This window comes from Solenopsis invicta, chromosome 8 (assembly GCF_016802725.1).
Source record: "Solenopsis invicta isolate M01_SB chromosome 8, UNIL_Sinv_3.0, whole genome shotgun sequence".
Lineage (NCBI taxonomy): Eukaryota > Metazoa > Arthropoda > Insecta > Hymenoptera > Formicidae > Solenopsis > Solenopsis invicta.
The window spans coordinates 23803812-23827845 of record NC_052671.1 but is presented as its reverse complement, the minus strand read 5'-3'; the positions used below and the strand labels follow the sequence as shown (position 1 = coordinate 23827845).

General features: G+C 41.6%; 1 protein-coding gene across 1 annotated transcript in view; it reads left to right on the top strand.

Annotated features, from left to right (window-relative positions):
- The window catches only part of LOC105203969 (tRNA-dihydrouridine(20) synthase [NAD(P)+]-like), a 523658-nt gene that overhangs the window by 317549 nt on the left and 182075 nt on the right, over positions 1-24034 (top strand). The window lies entirely within an intron of this gene.

The following is a 24034-nucleotide window of genomic DNA, read 5'->3' as shown; positions in this document are numbered from 1 at the left end:
GGCTCCACCGGAAGATCCTGGTAGTCGGAGCATTCCCGATCCGCTTTTCCTGCTCGGCATCGACCAAGTGATCTTGGCGTGAGTCGATCGCCACCGCCGCACAACATGGCGGTATTAACCGCAGCGTGTCGCGACCGTTTCGAACTCGAGTACAGCTGTACCGCGCGCGCGACGTCTTCGGCCGCTGCCTTCAGCAAGGCCACGACACCGTCGCGTAAACAGGGATTCCGAATTCAGAGAAACGGCTCGGAATCCCTCGCTTGTATATAACACCGCAATCTGTAAATACCGCGTTCAATAATTTCCGTTTTCGGCATCCGCGTTCTATTTTCCGTCCGTCCATCTGCGCGTTCTATTTCCGCTCGTTCGTCCGCGCATTATAATTCCGTTGTCCGTCCGCGCGTAGAAATAAGTTCTCATTGCGTCCGTCCGAGCGTCACCGCCATTTGTCCGTCCGCACGCCGCGTCCAGGACGCTACTACTTTGTATTATATCGCACTCGAAATAAGCCACGCTTTGTTCACCATCAACAAACGTCTAGTTCTCTTGGCGACTTCTCCGCGTCCTCGTTCGCCGAAGTCACGCCGCCCCGTGCGCGGAAAAGTCAGGTCATTACAATATGTATGTATGTATGTGTACACATACACACAAAATATGTGCGTGCGTGTGTGTGTGTGTGTGTGTACATACATATTTTGTATTTTCTAAAATACGAGTATATACATATCGTATATACATATCAATCACAAAAAAATTTCTTATTCTTTTTCTTACTGAGTTGTAAGACTCACAGGACATATTCTTTATCAACGCGAAATGTCTCACATTGTCATCCTGCATGTACAGCAGAGTTACATGTTTGTCCATTTTTTGTTCAATGAGTCATATAGGAAGAATCGATAGTTTCTTCTCCTCAATGCAGTATAAATTGATGAAGATTTTGTTGAGAATTTCAAACGGACGGGATCCGATAGCGCACGGTGCGATAGCCCACCAACCAATCATCTTTACTTATCTAACCCAACCAACGAAAAAACTCTAAGCATCGGCTGCTATGAATGGTGGTGTGCTATCGGGATCCGCCCATTTCAAACTTTGTAATTTGTAGCAATGTCATTGGAAACTCAATGCCTTTCAGATTTAATATTGTAGAATAATGTGGATACGAAGATTCTCGATCTGTATTTCTTTCGACAGAATGCAAACTGGCCACTACTGACAAAACATGCATTGTCATTTAATTTTACATTAATCTCTGATCTCTTCATTATAATTTTACTCGGTAACTGGATGTTGCATCCTGCATGTAAAGGGTTATATTTTTTATATTTACTGTTAAATTTAGCATACGTGACAACGCCTATCCGCTATCGTGTTCTTGGAATTCTTCCAGTAATGCTAGAATTATCTTGATGACGTGTAACTGGTACCACTCATGCAAATCGGAGCATTGAAAGAGTTCATAATTTTTCGTCGTGATACACTTATTCCCGCGTTTATCGTTACCTGCGACAAATTCACCATTAAAAATAATGTTTATCTTTGTGTTGCCATGTCTCTCCATAACATTTTGCACGTGCTCAAGCACAATTTCCCGCGCATCGTCCAAAAATTGATACGGTTCAATGTGTTTGAAATTGATCACAGCACCAGTCAGTATACGACTATCAAAAACTCCGTTTGTTTTCTGTTCCTGAACTCTCTGAATTAGTATACACTTAAGGGGGGAAGCTGGTTTAGAGCGCGAAAAAATGGGCATATTTTATAAATTTTTTGTGACTCAACAAAAGGATCAACCGAAAATCTGTGAAATAGGTTTTATAATATAGGTTTTAAAGTACAAATACAAATTTCATATTAATTATTTCAAAATGGCGGCTGTCCAGCATTTCTCCAAAGACGCCTTTTTTTTCAGTGGGTCCATGGCCGAAGACGTAACCTCCTTAATTTTGGTCCTGGAACAAAAAATAAAATTTTTTTAGTTTCTATATATCAATAGCAAAAGACGTACGTAGGATTTTTTCGATATTTTGTTTTTTCGCGAAATGGTGCACGTTTGAACAAAAAGTTAAAATTTTCACTATAAAAAACGATATAAAATTGTTGATTACCAAAAAACTATGCAATATTTAAAAAAATCCTACGTACGTCTCCAGAGAAAGGTATTTCGAATGTACTGTCAAAATTTCGTATGGATCGGTGAAAATTTCCTCGAATAATGTCTTCGGCCAGTTCAAAAAAAGTGATTTCGAGAAAAACGCGTTTAAAGTTTTAAGTACTATAAAATTATATTAAATTCGTATATATCTTTAATCTGCAATGCCTGCGCCGTATAATTGTCCTTCTACATCAACCTCTTCGGCTTCTTTTTCCTTTCGGAAAGCTTTCAATTGCATCCGGGCTTCTTTTGCGCCGACACTGAGTGATTGTTCCGCTTTCTTGATACGGTTTGCATCTATCTTCGTGCACACATTGTAACTGTTTGGTCCAATTTTCATCTTCATGACATCGAATATGTGCAAAATTGATCTTAGTCCATCGTTGAAGACACATGAAGCAATACTTGTAGCAATATCCACTATCACTTTGCCAGAATTCATAGTTTTCGGAGCCATCGCCAACACAGTTGAGTTGAAACTCTCGTTTGGCGTGTAGCCTCTGATATAACGAGAGAAGATCGTCCGACGTAAGTCTTTCGTATATCGGCTTTATATCTTCGAACACTTCAGCGCGCATAGATGAATTGCTTCCAAAAATTACAGCGCGCGCCGGGATCATAAAAGGCGCTCGGGGCATACCTGAGTGCTGCCGCATTTGGGCATTTACACATTTTTTCCGGCATCCATCTTTTGGTATGTTATTTTTAAGACCCTAAAGTACCTTTTAAAAAACAAATTTTCGATTTTTTCAAAATTCTAGACCGGCTTCTTCCCTTAAAAGGAAAAAGATAGATGTTTGAAAGTTAGCGAAAGCAAGAAGGAACGTTCCAGTGCAGTCTAGTGCAGGAATAGAAAACAAGCCCACTGTATCTATCTCACGCCATCGGAGTCCTGCACTGTATCTAGCGACCATTTGCACGAACCGCCCATGCACCACTTGTTTCAAATCTTCTAGTCACGTGATACAAGCGATCACAGATTTTCTCCCACCGATTAACAATCGTAGATGTTTACTATGGCTGCGTTCGTCCAACGATTCAATGAACACGAGACAACGTTGCTGCCACGTCGTATACTCTTCATGTGTATTCCATTGGATGGATTGCTCCACCAAATCACGCTCCGTTTGCTCCATATTTTACAATGTGCTTGACTACGTAGACTGATGCATCGCGATCTTGTCATTTTATAATGACACCATCACTTTTATATATTTAAATATTATTCACAGTATATCATTTGATACGTGTTTAAAGTCTCCACAGCTGCCACAAATCGATGCTTGCAAGATTCACATGTATATTTGACATCACCGACTTTGTAAGATTATTAAATAATCTCATCGTGATATCAAATTACTTTCAAACATGTCACAACAGACGCTCATATAAAAGTGACGCTCCATGATTTTACTGTAATATAAAATTAAATTCAAACGTGTCTAAATTAATTTTTACAGATCTGCGATATCAGCGTCTGTGATATCATCGCAGCTGCTGTACACCGGCGCTTACTTTTACGCTGAAAATGCAAAACTACAGTACTACATGATTTCATTATAATATTAAATTATATTCAAACGTATCTAAACTTGTAACGATACGCCCCTCCACCGTCCGCGCGCCACCGTTCCGTCCACCAAACACCGAACACCGAGCACCAAGCGTGGCAAAAGGCCACGTGCACGCATAGCCTAACCTAACCTAACCTAACCTAACCTCGCGGCGCGACCACGCGGCGACACGCGCGCCGACCGTGGCGTTCCACAACGCTCCCACTCCGGCTTGGCCGACCAAGCGCGCAGATTGGCTCGCCCAACCGCGCGTTCGGATATATAAGCCGGCAGTAGGAACGCAGAATCCAGATCCGTCCAACTCTCCGACCTGTCTAGGCGACCGAGCATCCTCGATCTCTCCCAAAGACGAGCATACTCGTCGATCTCCAGTTCCTCAACGGGCATTCCCGTCGTTATCCTCGGCCGAGTATTCTCAACCAGTCGACTTCAATATCCTCGACAAGCATTCTCGTCACTAACACCGGCCGAGCATTCTCGACTAACCATCGTCCTCGAGTATCTTAATCGCCACGCGAATACCGAGTCGAATTTCGTAACCTAGACATCGGCAGGGCATCCGCGTCCTATCGATCAAGTGCCCATTTGCACGAGGCAAATCGCAAATCGCGAAGGCGAACGCGCCGGCAACGGCCCGCACTCACGGTGCCCCACACGCACGCGCTTAGACGACCGCGCTAGCCAATCTCGTCACGCCCCGCGACTCCCCGACCGTACGGGCGAGTAGCCCGCGTAATCTACCGATCCGTATTTTACCGCGAATTATTCTAGCCTAAGCATTTGAGAAAGTTCTTTTGTTTGATTTTATATGCGAAGTATTACTGCCGATTATGCATGCGTCTTTAGTTTCCGTTCGCGCGTTATCCCTAACAATAAGTAACTCCGTTGCGCATCGGATTCGTAATCATTGTTTAGTTCTGCGAACCGCTCTCTCTCTCTCTTTTTCTGTTAACATATCGAACTCTTTTATATCACGCTTATTATCTTGTCAACGACTACCATTTATTTTCTGAATAAATTATCTTCTTTTTTCTGCTCTAAACTCTGAGTATGATCATTACGGACACCTGACCAACCGACGAGCCTTATCCGGACCGATCCCGGAATTCCCGCACCACACCGTCACTCATCGAAACCACGTACCGTTACAAACTGAGTTTTACTATCTTGTGATTTCATCACATCTGTCAATGCTTGCAAGATTTGTGTTTTGAATATGTAGTCTCATCATAAAATATGTGATTTCCTCATTTGATGTTGATATGGTGGTGAGGATTACAAAATAAAAAAAAAACTCTGAAAACGTTACTCTTATTAGTTGCTTATTGTTAGCAGACTCTTGAAAAATACGAGAAAAATGGCGAACTACGTTCCTATTCAGTCAAATTCAGAGCGAAGCATGCGAGAAATCGTAAGTATCTATACATTTTTTATACATTTTTTAAATTACATTTTTCATATTTTTTGTTTCTACATATACGTATTTCTTATTTACAAGACACTGCCACACTCATCAATCACTCAGAGAACATCTCACGAAAACACGCGGAAAAAAATATTGAATTACGATGTTCTGATCCAAACCGAAGTATGTGAGAAATCGTTAGTATCTATAATTATTATATATTTTTTCACATTTTGTTTCTCATAAATCCCTAACACCACGACACATTAATATTTTTTAATAATTTTTGTTTTATTTCATTAATCTGTATACTTATTTACAGAATGCCGCCACGATACACATTTTGAGTAGAAGGTTTGCACTAACTCCTACATCTTACAAATGGTTGGATATCGGAATCATCAACGCAGAATCTATCCTATGTGGAATTGGGTGACAAACGTGGAAATCAAATTGTTCTGCCTTATAAAATATTGGTTGAGAAACGCATGGACATCTAGGGACTTATGCAGTCAAAAATGACATCATTATAAATTCACGAATTGATTGTGCAACAGATTAAACTGCGTGGAGAAAATATTATAAAATTAACATTGCACAATAATTATATTTGCATGAAGCCGGCAACTGTATCATTTATGTTTGAATCGAGCATTGCATCGAATATGTATATTTCACACTGTGTCAGAATATGAAAAATGTTACTGAAAAATATAAACAATTTATTTACGTCAGAATTGCATCACTAATAAAAACGATGTAGTAAATATTGTGCGCAAAATTTATGATAAAAGTTCACATATTGAATGTGAATTAATAGCTTATGCTTCAAACAATATTTCATACGATTCGCTAAATGACAAATAAAATGTTATAATCATGTTATGCAAATGTGAATATTCCATGTGATATGTTAAATGACAAATAAAATGTTATAATCAGTTATGCAAAAATTTGAAATAATAATAATAATGTATAAATTGAAATTGAAATTGAACTTTTGGTTATTTCCCTATTCTTAGCAAACGATTGCCAATAGCGATTTAGTGCGGTACAGCATTGTCACAGCTGTGACAATGACTTGAGTTTCTTTTGCTACCATGAATTCAGTTGTAAGATGTTGCAGTAAGTATTAGATTACTATTATCAGAGGTTTTTGACTGTGGGATTTAACATCTCGTAGATAAATCACATATATTTTGTACTATAAAATGATAGGCTGCGCTTCTTAGCATCAGTCATATGGGTTGGACTGTCGTTTGTCTCTCGTGTGCATAGTTTAAAAAATTGTCTCACGAACAAAACTGGCATACTTACGAATAAAACACCCATGTAATGGAATAAGTATATTTTTTGCCACTAGAATACATATATTTTTAATATTTTATTAAATAAAATTTTATATCTTACAGCACATTAGAGTTGGAACTGAAAAAATTGTAAACCAGGTGTCTCTTCGCAGAGAAATATTGCTAACATATATACCAGCACAGGTATTGTTTTATGATATTTATATATTGCGTCTATATTACACTTTATAATGCTTCTTTTATCTTTCTAGAATTTTACAATAAAAGTAAATGATACAGAAAAAAACATTAAAATAAGAGTGACAGATGGGACCTCACAAACGGTATGTCCATGTATAACTGTGTGCATATGAGTACACATGTGTAATTTTGATTAATAATATATTTTCTTATTTTTTACAGAATGGAGATAAAACAGCAACATCATACGCATTGTGAGACGCATCCCTCCTAAATGGTTGCTGACAAAAAATAGTAAAGCGTTATATATCGAACTACGGGAGCTTCAGATTCGTCGGGAGACATAATTGCTGTTTGATGAACCGCAGGTATATATGTATATATTTTCTTTTGGTATTTAAATTGTTAATTACTTTATATATTTTGAATCCACAGAAACTATGAATCGAAGACCTCGAGGTAGTAAGTTTGATAAATATACAAAATAATAAAACTTAAAAAAGAACTAAGAAAACCTAAAGATGAACTGGACTTCTTATGGTGCAAATTATCAACGTTACATGGATGGTGGTTTTACTACTATTATGGCAAACCAGATATTTTTTGTTTAAATAATTTATTTAATGAAAATAATTAAAATTATTTGTATATACTTATTAAAAATAAATAAGAAGCTAATAAACTTATATAATAAGAGACCTATGTAATTATTAAAAATAAATAAGAAATTTATCCAATGAAAACAAATAAAATTATTTGTGTAGATTAAAAATAAATAAATATTAGGAGTATAAATAAGTTTCCGCCGTTTTTTATCAAAAATTGGGCATTTATTGTGAAAGAACGGTACCTAATGTTTTATTCGAAGTATTGTCCATCGCTAGCCACTACTTTTTTCCATCTTTCTGGCATCATACGGATACCGCATCGGAAGAATGCTTCATCTTTTGAAGCTATCCACAAATCGACCCAATTTTTTGTATCTTCATATGATGTGAAGTGTTGCTCAGACAGGCTATGCGCCATCGATCGAAACAGGTAGTAATCAGAAGGAGCAATGTCTGGTGAATACGGCGGGTGAGGTAAAACTTCCCAATTGAGTGTTTCCAGGTAGGTTTTGACCGGCGCCGCAACATGTGGACGAGCATTATCATACAGAAGAATAACTTTGTCGTGTCTGGAGTAGTAGTGGGCACGTTTTTCCTTGAGTACTCGGCTCAATCTCATCAATTGTGTTCGATAGAGAGCCCCAGTAATGGTTTCATTCGGTTTGAGCAACTCATAATACACGACACCAAGTTGATCTCACCAAATACACAACATGAGCTTTTTTCCATGAATGTTCGGCTTGGCTGTCGATGTTGAAGCATGGCTAGATGGTCCCCATGATTTCTTCTTCTTTGGGTTATCGTAGTGGATTCATTTTTCATCACCAGTGACTATACGATGCAAAAAACCCTTTGCTTGCCTGGCAAGCAGCATTTCACATGTGAAAAATCGGCGTTCAACGTTTCTCGGCTTCAGTTCATATGGAACCCAGTTTCCTTGTTTTTGAATCATTCCCAATGATTTTAAGCGATGTGAAATTGCTGGTTGAGTCACTCCTAATGTAAGTGCAAGTGCTTCTTGCGTTTGGCACGAATCTTCATCTAATAATGTTTCCAATTCCGCGTCGTACACTTTCGGCCTTCCGCTACGTTCTTTGTCTTCGACGTCAAATTCACCGTTCTTAAACTTGTGAAACCACTCACGGCAACTTCTCTCACTTAAGGCAACCTCACCATATGCTTCTACCAGCAATCGATACGCCTCGGCTGCAGATTTCTTCAAATTAAAGAAGTAAATCAAAAGCTCCCGCAAATGACGCTTATTCGGCTCAAAACTCGACATTTTCGCACGAAAAAAGATATATGATGCTGATACAAAATCGCTAATAATTTAAGGTTATGTTGTTGCCAGATGTCCAACCTTACGATATAACGTTTTACAACAGACAATTTCAACCATAACATACTAGTGGCGCCATTTTTTGTGAAACGGCGAAAACTTATTTATACTCCTAATAAATTATTTTTTATTAGAACCATTTTTATGTATTCCTTTTAAAAAATAAATAATATGAAAAAAATAAATATATTACATTCAAGCATATTATTATTATTTTCCCTATTCTCTTTCACTCCTGAGAACACCTTAGAAATAAGAACGCGTGCGAGATATAAGATAAGTCACGGGAGAACACGAGAGAGCTAGCGAGCGAGGATAAACAACGCATATGGGAAAGGAGAATGAGGCGGATGATGCATCGCCACACTACATCACAGCGTCCGCTGCATCAAAAATATAAAATAAATTTATTAAAAATAAATAAGAAACAAAATTTATTCAATAAAGACAATTAAAATTATTTGTGTATATTAAAAATAAATAAATAATTTTTTTATTATAACCATTTCTGTGTATTTCTTTTAAAATAAATGAAATTAAAAAAAATAAATATATTACATTTATGCATGTTATTATTTTACCTATTCTTGTCCCACTCCTGAGAACACCTTAGAAATAAGAACGGGTGTGATTGATAACATTGGGTGTCAATCATACTATTATCAAACGTCTAACGTATTACACTTGATCGTTTGTAGTACAATGTATGGTAGATGTACGATAGACGTATGGTAGACGTACGACAGATATATGATAGACGTACGACAGACGAATGGTAGACGCACGGTAGACGTATAATAGATGTTTGATATCAGTTCAATAGACATATGATGCATGTTCAATAGTGTGATTATGTTGTAAAAAGTGTTTAACCTCTATGGGCCTCTGTAACTTTCAGGTTACATGCTAATTTATTGACATTTTATCAAATAATTTTAGTATTTTTCACGAGATAGCGTATACATCTTAATTCTATGTCTTCAAGACAACCAATACCAATATTCATGATGGTTGTTAGTGCCATTAATCTAAAGTAACAAAACAAGTGCTGTGCAAACTGTCTGCAGTAGAAGCAAGCGAAAGCATTTGTTACAATTGTTATTATTTATCGGTGTTTACTAAACAAAAAATAATGTATATCATAGCTCTGGGTTTGTATATTAATAACAATTTATTTGTTTGCATTTCAATTATCATTTTGTTACTATTTTTTTATGATTAACTGTAACTGTAAGAAATAGGAATGTTATAAGATATCGTAACGCAGCCAGATGGCACTAGCCAGCAGGCGCGCTGTAGGAAATAGCCGAAATGTAAGTTGGGCTAGGAGAAAGAGAGGGGAAACCGCGGGGACAGCGATGATACCGGAGCAGCGGCCAGGTTCGAGGATTTGAGTCCTAGCTAGCGAGCGAGCGAGGCGAATAGCATAGTCCGTCGAAAGTCGAACGTTAATCCGAAAAGTGTTAGTGAACCTGTGCCAGTGTCTCTAAATATACTCGAAAGTTACCACCGAACAAGGACCTCTCGAACCAAATTATTTTATACCCGGTCATCCGACAATTCCTACCATTCCTCTCAAAATTATTCCTCCTTTTTTACAGCTCAGAAGTAGGATCGAGTGCGTATCCTCAGCGCGGTCGGACCGTGCAAAGTTTGCGTAACGGGCGGGAGTAAGTCCGGAGTAATCTCGCGTTCAGAGCAATCCGCGTGGTAGCCGGAATATTTTACCGCGATTCGGAGCAGTCGTGGCTAAGCGCAATTAGCGAATTTGAGAGGAGATCCGCGTTGCAGAATAACGCGCAGCCGGCAACCGCGCCCAACGGCGAGAGTGGCCACGAGGTACACGCGTGACCGCGCGTAGGGCGGTACGTGATCGCGCGTTCAAGCGTAACGGTTCCCGCGCGAAAAGGAAGTGAAGGAAGATCGAGAAGATGCCACGAGCGACCAACGCTAGTAAAAGGGCGGGACAAGGGTCGTCTGGCGATATTCCCAAAGAAGATGGGATCCCGAGGCGAACGTTGGCAGAGTGCTCGACGAAGAACTGGAGCGATTAAGGGCAGAAGCGCAAGCTCTTGGGCTAACCGCGACAGAGAGTCGCGAAGAATTGCTCGCAGCAATATCGGCGCGTTTGGCGAGACGCGAGTCGAGGGACGGACTCTCGGTGGCCGGCAGTAGCCGAATCCGTAGATCAGCCCTTGCCAGAGTTCGGCGCGGGGTACATGGAGTGCCGCCGCGGGCGACGGGCAAGGCCCCACCGCGAATCAGAATGCGCGGCCGGCCGAGCTGGCGCAAGTGCTCGCCCTGATGCAAGCCCAGATGCAACAGCAGGCCCAGATGTTGCAGCAATTGATGCTCACCATTGCGGGCGGGACAAGAATCTCGGGGACTCCCCCGATAGCAGAGATCGGTGAGGAGCCGCGTGCTAGCCGTCAGACGAGCGGCAGCCGGATATCCTCACGAGCGACAGCGGTGTCAACGGCGAATCCGGGGCAGGCAGTGCAGCTGCTATCGCCGCAAATCCCGGAGTTTGCCGGAACGGAGCAGGACAACGTGCGGCTGTGGGTGCAACGGGTGACGCAGGTGGCGCAGATTCATAGAGCGCCTGATGACGTCACGCTGCTGGCCGCCACCGGCCGGCTCACCAAGTCGGCCAGAAAATGGTACGACCATGGGAAAGGTCTCATGTTAGCCTCTTGGGAGACGTTCAAGGAAGCGATCTTAAAGCGCTTCGAACGAAGAACGCTCCACTACCTCGCGCTCAGAAAAGTCGAGGCCAGGAGGTGAAACCATGAGAAGGAATCATTCCATGAGTACGCGACGGAGAAGCTTGCGCTCATGTACGACCTGGAATTATCAGAAAGGGAGACCGTACACCTCCTGATCGGAGGCATTGCCAGCCGATCACTACGAGGAACGGCATCAGTACTGAAGGTGGAAGCAGTGGATGATTTCCTCGAGGAGATGTCGTGGATCACCGCCGCGGCCGCGGAGGCCGCGGAGAGAAACGACGGCGGCAGAAAGGCGCCGGTGAAGCCGAAGGAGCAGTGCAAGGGTTGCGGCAGGAAAGGCCACGCCATTCAGGACTGCAGATCGAGAGAGGTGACCTGCTTCGGCTGCAAAGAAAAGGGTCACTACCAATCGGACTGCCCGAAGAGGAAAAAGGAGAGGGCAGCGGGCGCACCAGGGTCATCCACAGCATCGGCGGTAACAGCCGTGGAAGATGAGACAACGGTAGCAGCGCTCGTGAGTCGATTAAAAACTCTGTACGTAAATGGCGCGCCGATTAAAATTGTCGCGTTGAATCAGCACGCGTGTTCATTGTTTGCGCTTATAAATACCGGCAGCCCGGTCTCGTTCGTTAGGCAAGACGTGTTCACGAAATATTTCCGGAGTGAGAATGCGAAGGTCGAATCCGTGAGGCAAACATACTACGCGGTAAACGATACGCCGGTGGAAATATATGGCACGATAATGAGCCAGCGATCGAGTTCAAACGGTTGCCCGGACAAGCATTCCACGCGAAGTTAAATATTTTGAAAACGAGTCGAACAGGCGCGCACTTGATAATAGGTCGTGACTTCCTTAACGACCAGAGCATAGAGGTGGTTTATAAGCCGGACAAAAACAAGGTCGAAGAAGGGCGAGAAGATTTTCCCGCGGAATTACTGCAGATCGGAGTAATGGAAGCCGCGGAAAATAGCTTCCTAGACGAAATAGAGACAGACTTCAATGCCGAAGTCACCGGCGAGCTAAAAAAAATGCTAGTCGACATAGAGCAGAGTCCGACTTCGATCGTCGCTGACGAATATTTTTGTAACTGTAAAACTAAAAGACGACTCGACATACGTGTACGCGCCTAGGAAATTCGCGTATTCGGAGCGCAAGCAGATACAGCAGATCACGGACGACCTGCTGACGCGAGGAATTATCCGAGAAAGCATTTCGCCGTATTGCGCCCGGATCGTGCCGGTGCGGAAGAAGAATGGCAATCTGCGGTTATGCGTAGACCTGCGGCCGTTAAACGATCGAGTAGTGAAGCAGAATTTTCCCTTCCCGCTGATTGAAGACTGCATCGCCAGGTTGGCGGGAAAAATTATATTATCTTTTCTCGATGTTCGGGACGGATTTCTACAAATTAAAATCCGGAACATTACAAATATTTTTCATTTGCAACGCCGGACGGTCAATTCGAGTTCACGAGATTGCCATTCGGATACTGCGAGGCGCCGGCCGAGTTCCAAAAGAGATTGGCACAAATCCTGGAACGCTTTAAGGAACGACGAGGTTATCGTCTACATGGACGATATCCTCATCGCCACCACCACGGTTGATTAAAATTTAAAAATTCTGAAAGAAGTACTGCTAGAATTGAAAAGACATAATTTCGAGATAAATTATAGCAAGTGCCAATTTCTACGACGGAGGATTGAGTATCTCGGTTACGTGTTAGCCGACGACAAGATAACATTCAGCGACCGACATACTCAGTCTATCAAGAATTTTGCAAAACCGAAAAACGAGTTCGAGGTACAGCGGTTCCTCGGGCTCACCAGCTACTTCAGAAAGTTCATTAGGAACTTTGCGACTAAAGCACAGCCGTTATATAATCTTTTAAAGAAAACGTCGAAGTTCGAGTTCAACGCGCAATGCGAGGAGGCGTTCGAAACGTTAAAAAGGGAGCTGACGACCTATCCAATTTTCCGGATTTATAACCCGGCAGCTGAGACGCAGCTGCATCACCGACGCGAACTCCGTTGGGCTAAGCGCAATCTTGCTGCAAAAACAGGGCTCCGATGGTTGGTTTCCAGTAGCCTACTTTAGTCAGGCGACTAACAAAGCGGAAGCCAACTATCACAGCTTCGAGCTGGAAATGTTGGCCATCGTCAAGGCCATCGAGCGGTTCCACATTTACCTTGCAGGCATTGAGTTCACGGTGGTTACGGATTGTAACGCGCTTGTCTATGCCGTGAACAAAGCCAACCTGAACCCTCGCATCGCGCGCTGGACGCTTCAATTGCAGAACTACAAATTTAAACGGATACACAGAGCGGGCAAACAAATGACGCCCGTTGACGCCCTGAGCCGTCAGGTAGGATACCTGGAGGTGCTGCCCCTCGAGAGAGAGCTCGAGGTCAGACAATTCCAGGACTCACAATTAAAGGAAATAATGGAACAGCTCGAGTTTCGCGACAACGAAAAGTTCGAATTAATCGACGGGCTACTATACTCGGATCGTCCACGTTTCGTCGTGCCCAGCTCAATGACGAACAACATAATCCGAATATATCATGATAAGATGGCCCACTGCGGGGCGGAAAAAACTCACCATGGTATATGCAAAACGTACTGGTTTTCCTCAATGAGGAAGCATATTCGAGAATACATAGAAAATTGCGTAATCTGCTTAATGGCAGACAAATCCCCACATTCGCGGGAGGGGGAAATGCAGGTGACCTCAGGCGCGGCAGGCCCATGCAAAATTTTACACGCGGATCATTTTGGTCCGCTGGAAGAGACAGAGGGAATTTAGACACATCCTGTTAACAGTTGACACCTATACACGCTTCACGTGGCTATTTGCGGTCAAGTCGACCGGAAGCAAAGAAGCACTCAAGCATTTGAAATCTATCTTTCAAACATTCGGTAAACCAAAAGAAATCGTAACGGACAGAGGCACCTCATTTACCTCCAACGAATTTGCCGGATTCCTAGAGAAACTTAAAATCAAGCAACGCAAAGTAGCCGTAGCTTTGCCGTGGGCCATTGGCATAGTAGAAAGGGTCAATCGATTTTTTAAGTCGTCCCTTAAGAAACTGATCGACAACCCAGCCCACTGGAGAGCGAAACTTAGCAGAGCTCAATACGTAATAAATAATACCGTGCACTCGGGGATCCAAGGCACCCCATCGAAGCTGCTACTCGGATACAAGCAGCGAGAACACTCCGACGCAGCCTTAGTAAGCCTAATAGATAAATTAACGGAAATTGACCGAAACTTATACGAGGAGCGAGAAACCGCGCGAAGTAACGCTGAAAAGGCGACGGAAAAATTAAGGCAATACAACAAGGAATATTACGATAAACCTACCACGTATCACACGGATCAATTCGTCATGATACGCGACCGATAACCGAGGAAAGCCGCAAGCTAAAACCGGAGTACAAAGGGCCATATGCCATCGCAAAAGTTTTGAGAAACAATAGGTACGTGGTTGAGGAGATACCTGGTCTCAATGTTCCGCCAAGGCCGTATAACTCGGTACTATCGCCCGACAAAATAAAGCTATGGATCAAAATATAAGCGCGTAGTTTAAATGTAAATACTTAGGGTTAATTGCATAAGATAGCATTAATTAGAATTAATGTAAATCAATGTTACGGGTTACAAATTAGTTAGTAGTAAGGCGACGGTAACTTAGAGTAAGGCAACGTAGAATAAGTCATCAAAAAATCAGTCACACTAAAGGTAGAAACATTGTCGTCATAAGGTAGAAGCACAAAAAAAAGAACAATAAGATGTATATATACATATGCGTGATAAGCGAGAGAAAAGACGGTGATCGACCGACATACAAAATCAATGCCTAAAATGTACGCGTTTCGGCGACACACATTCGAGACGAATGTAAATGCAGGCTGGCCAAGCTGTAAGAAATAGGAATGCTATAAGATATCGTAACGCAGCCAGATGGCACTAGCCAGCAGGCGCGCTGTAGGAAATAGCCGAAATGTAAGTTGGGCTAGGAGAAAGAGAGGGGGAACCGCGGGGACAGCGATGATACCGGAGCAGCGGCCAAGTTCGAGGATTTAAGTCCTAGCTAGCGAGCGAGCGAGGCGAATAGCATAGTCCGTCGAAAGTCGAACGTTAATCCGAAAAGTGTTAGTGAACCTGTACCAGTGTCTCTAAATATATTCGAAAGTTACCACCGAACAAGGACCTCTCGAACCGAATTATTTTATACCCGGTCATCCGACAACTCCTACCATTCCTCTCAAAATTAAACTTCCTTTTTTACAGTAACTTTGAGGTTACAGTGGGCTATTATGACAGATTTTGGTCTATTTAAGATAAAGCTTGTGCTTTCTCTTGTTTTCAGATTTATATGCCCAAAATATGAATGCAAAATTAGATAAAAATAAAAGAGGAATTAAAATTAGACGCCTTAGTGGTAATAGATGTGAAGATTCATTATTAGATTCTGAGTCCAATGAAGATCAAATAGTATTTCCCCGACGACGAATAAATATTATTGACAGTGACGAAGAATTTAGTAATACACAATCCTCGGACGAAGAAAATTTAGAACCACAAAGAATTGTTTGGCAACCAGTATCCCAGACAAATAATAATAGTTGTCATTGCCTTTGCAAAGGACGATGACAACTATTATTATTGCCCTAATGTCTCCGAAGAACCTTATTCTCCTATAACCTATTTTCGAAAACTATTTGACACGGAAATTATAAGTAATATAGTTGACTATACCAATACGTATGAATTGCAATGTGATCCAGTAAAACCCATAGTTGTTTCAGCAAACAAAATCGAATTCTTTGTTTGCTGTTTTTTTTATGTCTATTTACAGGTTACCAAAATTTGATATGTATTGGCAGTCAGAGACAAGAGTGTCTGCTGTTGCCGATACTGTGAGTCGTACGCGATAAAAAGAAATAAAATCCAAAATACATTTTAGTAGAAATTTATAGGCTAATACAGACAATTCAGATGTTACGGATAGTTTACAAAAAATAAGACCCATTCTCGATAAATTGGTTAAAAATTTTAATCGCATTTCAATGTCTGAACACTTATGTGTTGACGAACAAATAATACCATTCAAAAGAAGACACAGGCTAAAACAGTATAAAAAACCTAAAAAATGAGGCTACAAAGCCTTTTTGTTGTGCGATTCATCAGAACTAACTTACAATTTTGAAATTTACACCGGTAAAGTGATACATGATCACAAATTACCTGATGTTGGAAGTAGTGGCAATGTAGTATTACGTTAATCAAAAATTGTACCCAAGCAATTATTTCACAAAATCTGTTTTGAGAATTGGTTTTCAACCGTTCCTTTAGTAACTAAATTAAAAAAATTTAGAATTCAGAGTGTTGCAACTGTGCGGTCAAACCGACTAAAAAACTGTGAGTTTTCATCAAATAAAGTCATGAAAACTAAGGGCAGAAGAAGTTATGAAGCACTCTCTACATCTATTGACAGGGTCACTATAAATGCGGTGAAGTGGTACGACGATAAGGCCGTTCATTTGATGAGCACATTTTGCGAAATAGAACCAATAGACCAATAGCAAAACGATGGGACAAAAAATTGAAAAGAATGATTGATGTACAACGTCCAAATATAGTAAAAATATACAACCAACACATGGGTGAAGTAGATTTGGTTGACTTATTGATAGCACCGTATCGAATAAAACTTTGATCAAGGAAGTGGTACCACCACATAATGTTTCATCTATTAGATTTAACGGTGGTCAATGCTTGGCTGTTATATAAGCAAGACTGTTCATCGCATTCTGTAAGCCCCGGGCGTCAATATCATACTTTATTGAAATTTAAAACTGACATTGCATTCTGTTTATGTCAGGAACACAAAGGAATCCATAAAAAAGAGGGCGTCCTGTTTCAACTGACATAGATAAACAATTACAAGAAAAAAAGGAGACCAAATATAGTATAATACTTCCAGTACAAAACGTGCGAAAAGATGAAGTAGCACATTGGCCAATTTTTTCGGACAATAGAGGACGCTGCAAAAAGCCCGAGTGTAAAAGAGTTCCGAAAATAAAATGTACCAAATACAATGTACATTTATGTTCGACGCCAAGTGCAAATTGCTTTGTAGAATTTCACGCTTAAGTTTTTATACACAGAAATGCAAATATTATAAGCCGTTGTTAGCTGAAAGTCACACAGTGAATTTATTGTAATAAAATTGTTTAAACTAAAAATTTTTTTTTCATCTGCATATATAAGTTTATAATTGTTGATTTTCCGTTTCATCAATTTTTTTATATTTACAACAAAAATTCGGCCCATAGAGGGTTAATATGCAACGGTCGTGAGACACTGCCACTCTTGATAAAACGTATGATATAAAATAAATAAAAAAATTAAAATTCGCGTATGAGATTATAATAAAACGCGTACAAGCGAGAGGGCAAGCGTATGGGGAGGGAGTGAGAGCTCAATATACGGGTGAGTATATTGAGTAGGGAGCGAGAAAGCAAATGCACGTGCGCTTCCGTCATCTATGCTAGCACCGCGAGGTGGCATCACCCTCTCCAAGATGCAATCAGCATGACAAAGAGAACAATTGGTGTGCAAGCAAGCACCTGAAAGCGTGTACGAGCAAGAGGATAAGCGTATGGGGAGAGCGCAACATATGACTGAGTATATGGGAGGGAGCGAGAGAGCAGTAACATCATCTCGGTCAGTACGGCAAAGACGCGCGTCTGTGCTCTTCCTTAGTGAGCTCTTCCTTAAGTGATGTCATCTATGCCATAATTAGCACTGTGAAGTGGAATTACCTCTTCCAAGATGTAGTTAGCACGGCAAAAATACGCGCCGTGAAATGTTCCTCCCTCTCTTCGCGTGACATCATCTCGGTCAGTACGGCAAAGACGCGCGCCGTGAAACCTTTCCGCCCTACCCCGTACCCTTCTCAGATCCCTGAGTTCAAATCCGCCTTGGTATACTATTGGAGTGCGTGGGCAAAATTGAGAGAACAGACAAGAACAAGAAGAGGACAGGATAGATGAATCAAAAATTTTAGGACCGTTAACAGATTGAAGATGAAGAAAGCAACGGGAATAGACGAGATTCCGTCAGAAGCATGAAAATACCCAAGGGGAGTATTATGGAACAAGTTATTCCATGTCGTCTTGGAAAAATTAAAGGCTCGAAAGTGGAATCCATCAAAGGAATCCTTCCATGGATTCTTACGCCATGGATTGCCTCGCGTTGATGAGCGAATAAAATCTTTTGGAGAAGACGTCCATTCACATGTTGATTTCTGGTATCGACAATAAGTCGCTCCGATCCACGGCAACGGCATTGAGGGTCGACAGCGTCAACTGCTCCCTCGATGAAATGTACGAGATCACGTCAGTCACAGCGGAAGTTGACAAGAAACCCGTTCCGACAAAGACGGTGAAGACGGCGGAGACGTTTTTCACCTGCGGCAAAACGGGCCATTCAGCGAAGATCTGCAGAATCAAGGGATTCTGCGTCTACTGTAAGTCAGCGGGACACAATAATTTCATTTTTATATTTATAATAAATACATTCATCGCTGTTTATAATAAAAAATGTTCTCATACATTACAAGAAATATATGGCACGGTAAGTCATCTTGATACCATGGAAATATCAAAATTCGTGCATATTTAAAATAAAAAAATTTTATTACTTTGTAGCATTATAACATAAAAGATATTTTGTCATATAAAAGGTGGGTGAATTTTTATGTAATAATAATATATCTTTCAAGAGAATGAGGATGGTATTTGGAATTCGTGCATTAAAAAATAGAGAATGGAATAGAGAGTGGATTAGGCCTACGGTGGAACCCACTATAAAAAAAGCGCGCCATGCTAATCTACCTCATGGCAGGTGGTGTGGAAATGATAGCACTTTATCATTTTCTTAATAATTAATACTTTTCTTAAAAAATTCTAAAAGTTTTATTGCCAAGAAACGAAGTGTCACACCTTGATTTTAATAAAATTTTACATACATAATTAGATGATTTTAGAAAATATAAGTTGCTGCTAATATAGGTTTTAAGGGGTGAAATCAGTCCTCACGTGTAAAGCGATTTTTAGCTTTTCCCGCTATATCTCGAAAACCATTCAAAATATAAAAAAATGTTTCATACAAAAGTTTCACGATAAAATGGCCTCCATTTATTCTTGTCAATAATATTTTTTTAGATTAAATTATTTAAAAAAATTTGTTTAAATAACTATTTTTAAAAAATGTTATTAACGTGAATAAATAGAGGTAATTTTATTGTAAATCTTTTGTGTAAAACATTTTTTAATATCTCGAATAGTTTCCGAGATATAACGAAAAAAGCTGAAAACCACTATACACATAAGGGATGATTTCACCCCTTGAAACCGAATATGCGTCGCAACTGATAGTTTCTAAAATCATCTAATTATGTTACCTAAATGTGTGTAAAGTTTCATTAAAATCGGGATGTGACACTTCGAGAGGACTTCCCTTGTAAGTCCTATCGGTGGTTACCACTAGACGAAGTGCGCCGAGTCCTCGCACGCGCAATCTGGGGAGAGTGCGATCGAGTGGGTGCCGTTAGCATGGTGGCCGATAGCGAACATAAAATTTGAAGTTATTCTCGGTAGCACACATCCCGATAACGTACCATACATAAAGACGCGTTGTCCCAATAACGCACAACATAAAAGGCGCATTGTCCCGACAGCATACAATGCAAAAAACGCTGTTTCCCGATAGCACACATTTCTTTAGACACCGCACGATTGAGAACCGCCCGCGCATGCACACACGTACGGTGGGAGGGGAGGGGGGGATGGGTCCATCTTGTATCAGTCGGTTCCGTATCGATCAATCATGCGATTTCTGTGCTAAAGGGATGTGCGCTATCGGGAAACTGTGCTTTTTGCATTGTGTGCTATCGGGACAATGCGCCTTTTATTGTTATGCGTTATCGGGATAATGCGCCTTTCTATGTGGTGCGCTATCGGGAATTACTTTAAATTTTATGTTGCGCTATCGCACCGTACGCTAACGGAACCCTCTCATACGATCTTCTCTACTCGAGCGTTCTAGCCGTTAACAAGGGGAGCTATCAATATTTCACCCACTGATTTTAATAAAATTTTATGAGTATGCAGTATTCACTCACACCTTTGCTATAGTAAAGCAGTTTGTTGCGGATATTTGACATTCTCAAGAAAATAACGATTAAATATGTTCAGTACCTATAGTACCTTACAGTACGTTACAGTTTTTAGCTTTCTTATGAGGGACAAAACAACAATAACAAAACTATTTTACTCGGAGACTGTTGCAAGTATGACGATTTTCGTAACGTCCCACGTTACACCGCTGATTCGACGCTCTTCTGTAACGCTACTATAGGTACTGAACATATTTAATCCTTATTTTCTTGACAATGCCAAATCCACAACGAACTGCTTTACTACAGTAAAAGTGTGAGTGATTACTACACACTTAAAAATTTTATTAAAATTGGTAGGTAAAATGTCGAGGACTCCCTTTGTAATCGCCGAAAAAAAATAACGTAAAACGGATCGGGTCAATTGCTGGATATATATTCCAGGAATTTATTCCAAGGAAAGTTGTTCCGTCGCCAGCCAGCATCCTGTCTATCCGCTGCACTACGACAACTCGCTCCCGCTCGAAACAAATGATCAAAGAATGAGAACTTGGCCATGGCTAGCGTTCTTAGCTTCTGAAACCATCCTGATATTCTGTCGCACCGCGAGACCGAGGAATCGAGTACGGCCATGCGTCTTGATCCGGTTCCGAACTACCCGAAGCTCACCAACGCATCTCCCAGCCTCTACCACTGCGACAAACAAATCGGAATCGCTGTGTCGAGATTTCGGGCCAAGCGTACTTGGCCGATTCCTATCAATTTGTCGCTCATGCAGTGGACACTAATCAATCCGCCTATCGATGTGGTACCTGAGCTAGCCCGCATACCGCGCAGTAGGCCCCGTCTACTACGCGGTCCCGGCCGCATACGAAAACTGCGCCCACTTGGTCCGCAACAACTCGGCCGATACGCTCCCGATCTTCGCGCTGAAGACACACTTGTATATAGCCACCGCACGGTAAGTATTCCCAATCTAAATATATGTATCTCCATTGCACTGTAAATATCCGCGTTGATCTAAATATACATATGTATCACACCGCGTTCTTTCCAGTGTAACGTATTATCGCCTCCAAATAATTGATCGTCCAGTTATCTCTTTACTACAAATTGGCATTACATAGATTTATAAAACCGCGGTATTAGTTGAACGTCTTTCCTTACTCTCTCTCGAACTTTCCGTTGCGCCGCGCCGGCCGAACCTATCCGCGCACGGAAAGTTGGTTTATTTTAAATATATATTTTTTTGTGGAATTACATAATTTCCTTATATTTACAGGGCTATCGTGTAATTCTTACATCTATTATTTTTGTTATTAAATTTTTTGATAGTTAACATGATAAACCAAATTGCTGGAACGAAAACTTGTTCACTCCGCGCAGGCTCCATCTACAGGGCGACTAGGACGCTCCCTTCTTTGCTCGCGCAGGCCTGAGGACCTTTCATGTCGAAAATGTGAAATAAAGCAGACAATGAACAGAAACAACTAATTTTCTGTAAGGTTATATTCGGAAACATTATCTGAGGGTTCCCAAATACAATTTTTCTTTGTTTAATATTCGATAAATAAAAGGATGAAATAACATGAGAGCATCCGAGTAATATTTTCGAACTGCAAAGTTTCGTGTCGAGCTTGCTCACACAAATCGTGTAACAAAACGCCTTTTCGCTCCCCTCCGGACCGTCCACCGCTCCGTGCTGTCCGGCCGACCACCCAACAGCAAAAGAGGCGCGTAGCGCCAATAAATACTGTCAAATATACGCGTGGCGTGCGGGAACGCATCCGCACGTCGAGAAACTCTCCGCACGCACGCGCCGTAAAAGCGACCGAAATGACGGCCGCTGCCGAGTTCGAGTGGCAGGGATGCTATCTCCGTCGAAATACCGACCGCTCCCCGACCATTCCCTCCTCGCGAGATACAGGTATACAGGGTGTCAGATACAGTTCGCCCGTGGTCTTGTAGGTTGATAGAGCAAGTAAAACTAAACAGAAAAGTCCTGTACCATTTTTCAATATTTGCAATAGTTCCCGAGATAAAAATTAATAAAGTCGGCAAATGAACGAGTACTCCCTACTCACCGCACGCGGGGACCGCCTGTCGATCGCCAAACCATAGACAGTCGCGGCGGGCGACGCGGTGAGAAGGGAGAAGCAGCAATGGCTGTCTTACCCTTCTCACCGCCGTCTGCTGCGGCTGCCTATGATTTGGCGACCGACAGGCGGTCCCCGCGTGCAGTGGGTAGGGAGAGCGCTCATTCGCCGACTTTACTAATTTTTATCTCAGTAACTATTGCGAATATTGAAAAATGATGACAGAACTTTTCTGCTTAGTTTCACTTGCTCTTTCAACCCACGAGACCACGGGCGAACTTCATTTGACACCCTGTATAAGCGCTGCCGCTTCTCCGAAAATCGCTTCTTTTCATCCGAACCTCTCCGTCCGAAAAGAAGTGTGTCTCCCGAGTTAACTCCGAAGTCAAGCAAACTTAGCTTCCATCAAGAGATCTTGATAACTAGCGTTCCAACTCCTAGACCACCGATTCACGGGCTCAAGTGAACTTGGGCTCCGACCAAGAGATCTTGGTCATCGGAAGAACCACCATCCGTTCTCTTTCTCCCGGCAACCACTCATGACTAAGGATGCGGAGTTCCGCGCCTCTACCAAGTGTTTTTGGTGTGAGTCGTTGCCACCGCCGTAACACCACCGCGGTGTTAACCACTTCGCGTCGCGATCCGAGAAAACATTAAAATACAGCTGTACCGCGCGCGACTACGTCACCGCTGTGCCTGCGCGCACGTCGCCGCGGCCGCGACCGTCGGCAAGGTAGAGCGAACAATAGAGCGCACGATTTGTAAACAGGAATCCGAGTTCGGAGAAATTCGTCTCAAAATCATCTGTCCGTGTACATATCCGCAATTTTTGTCTTGTCCGCCCGCGCGTATTTTTTTTTTATCCGTTTCGTCTGTCCGAACGTTCTTGATTATTTGCCGTTATCTGTTTCGACCGTCCGCGCGTCAACCAATTATAGATTACGCGTAATCCTCATTTCGTCTGTATGAACGTATAGATTTATAAATATACTCATAACGTCTGTCCGCGCGCATTGTCAATATCTTTCCTTTTCGAATAAAACCGTTGTTATATTTAATATCCATATAAACACGTCTGGTTCTCTTGGCGATCTCCCCCGCATCCTTGTGCTCCGGCCGACCATCGCCCGTACGCGGAAAGTAAGGTCGTTACAATCGTTTCGTATTTTCACGAAGTGAAATTAACCATAATTGGGTAAATCATTTTTGTCATTTTCATCCAAACCTGCGCGGAGTGAACAAATTTTCGTCCGAGTAATTCGGTTTCTCTCAGTAAATAGAGAATGTAAAATATATACACAGGACATGTACAATTTTCTAGAAGCAAATTATTTACAATACATAAACAATTATAATTATGTATAATATAGAATGAATGTTACAAATAATTATTTTTCAATTATTTTGCAATTTGTAGCGCAGCAAAAATTAACTGACAGCAAAAAGTATAAA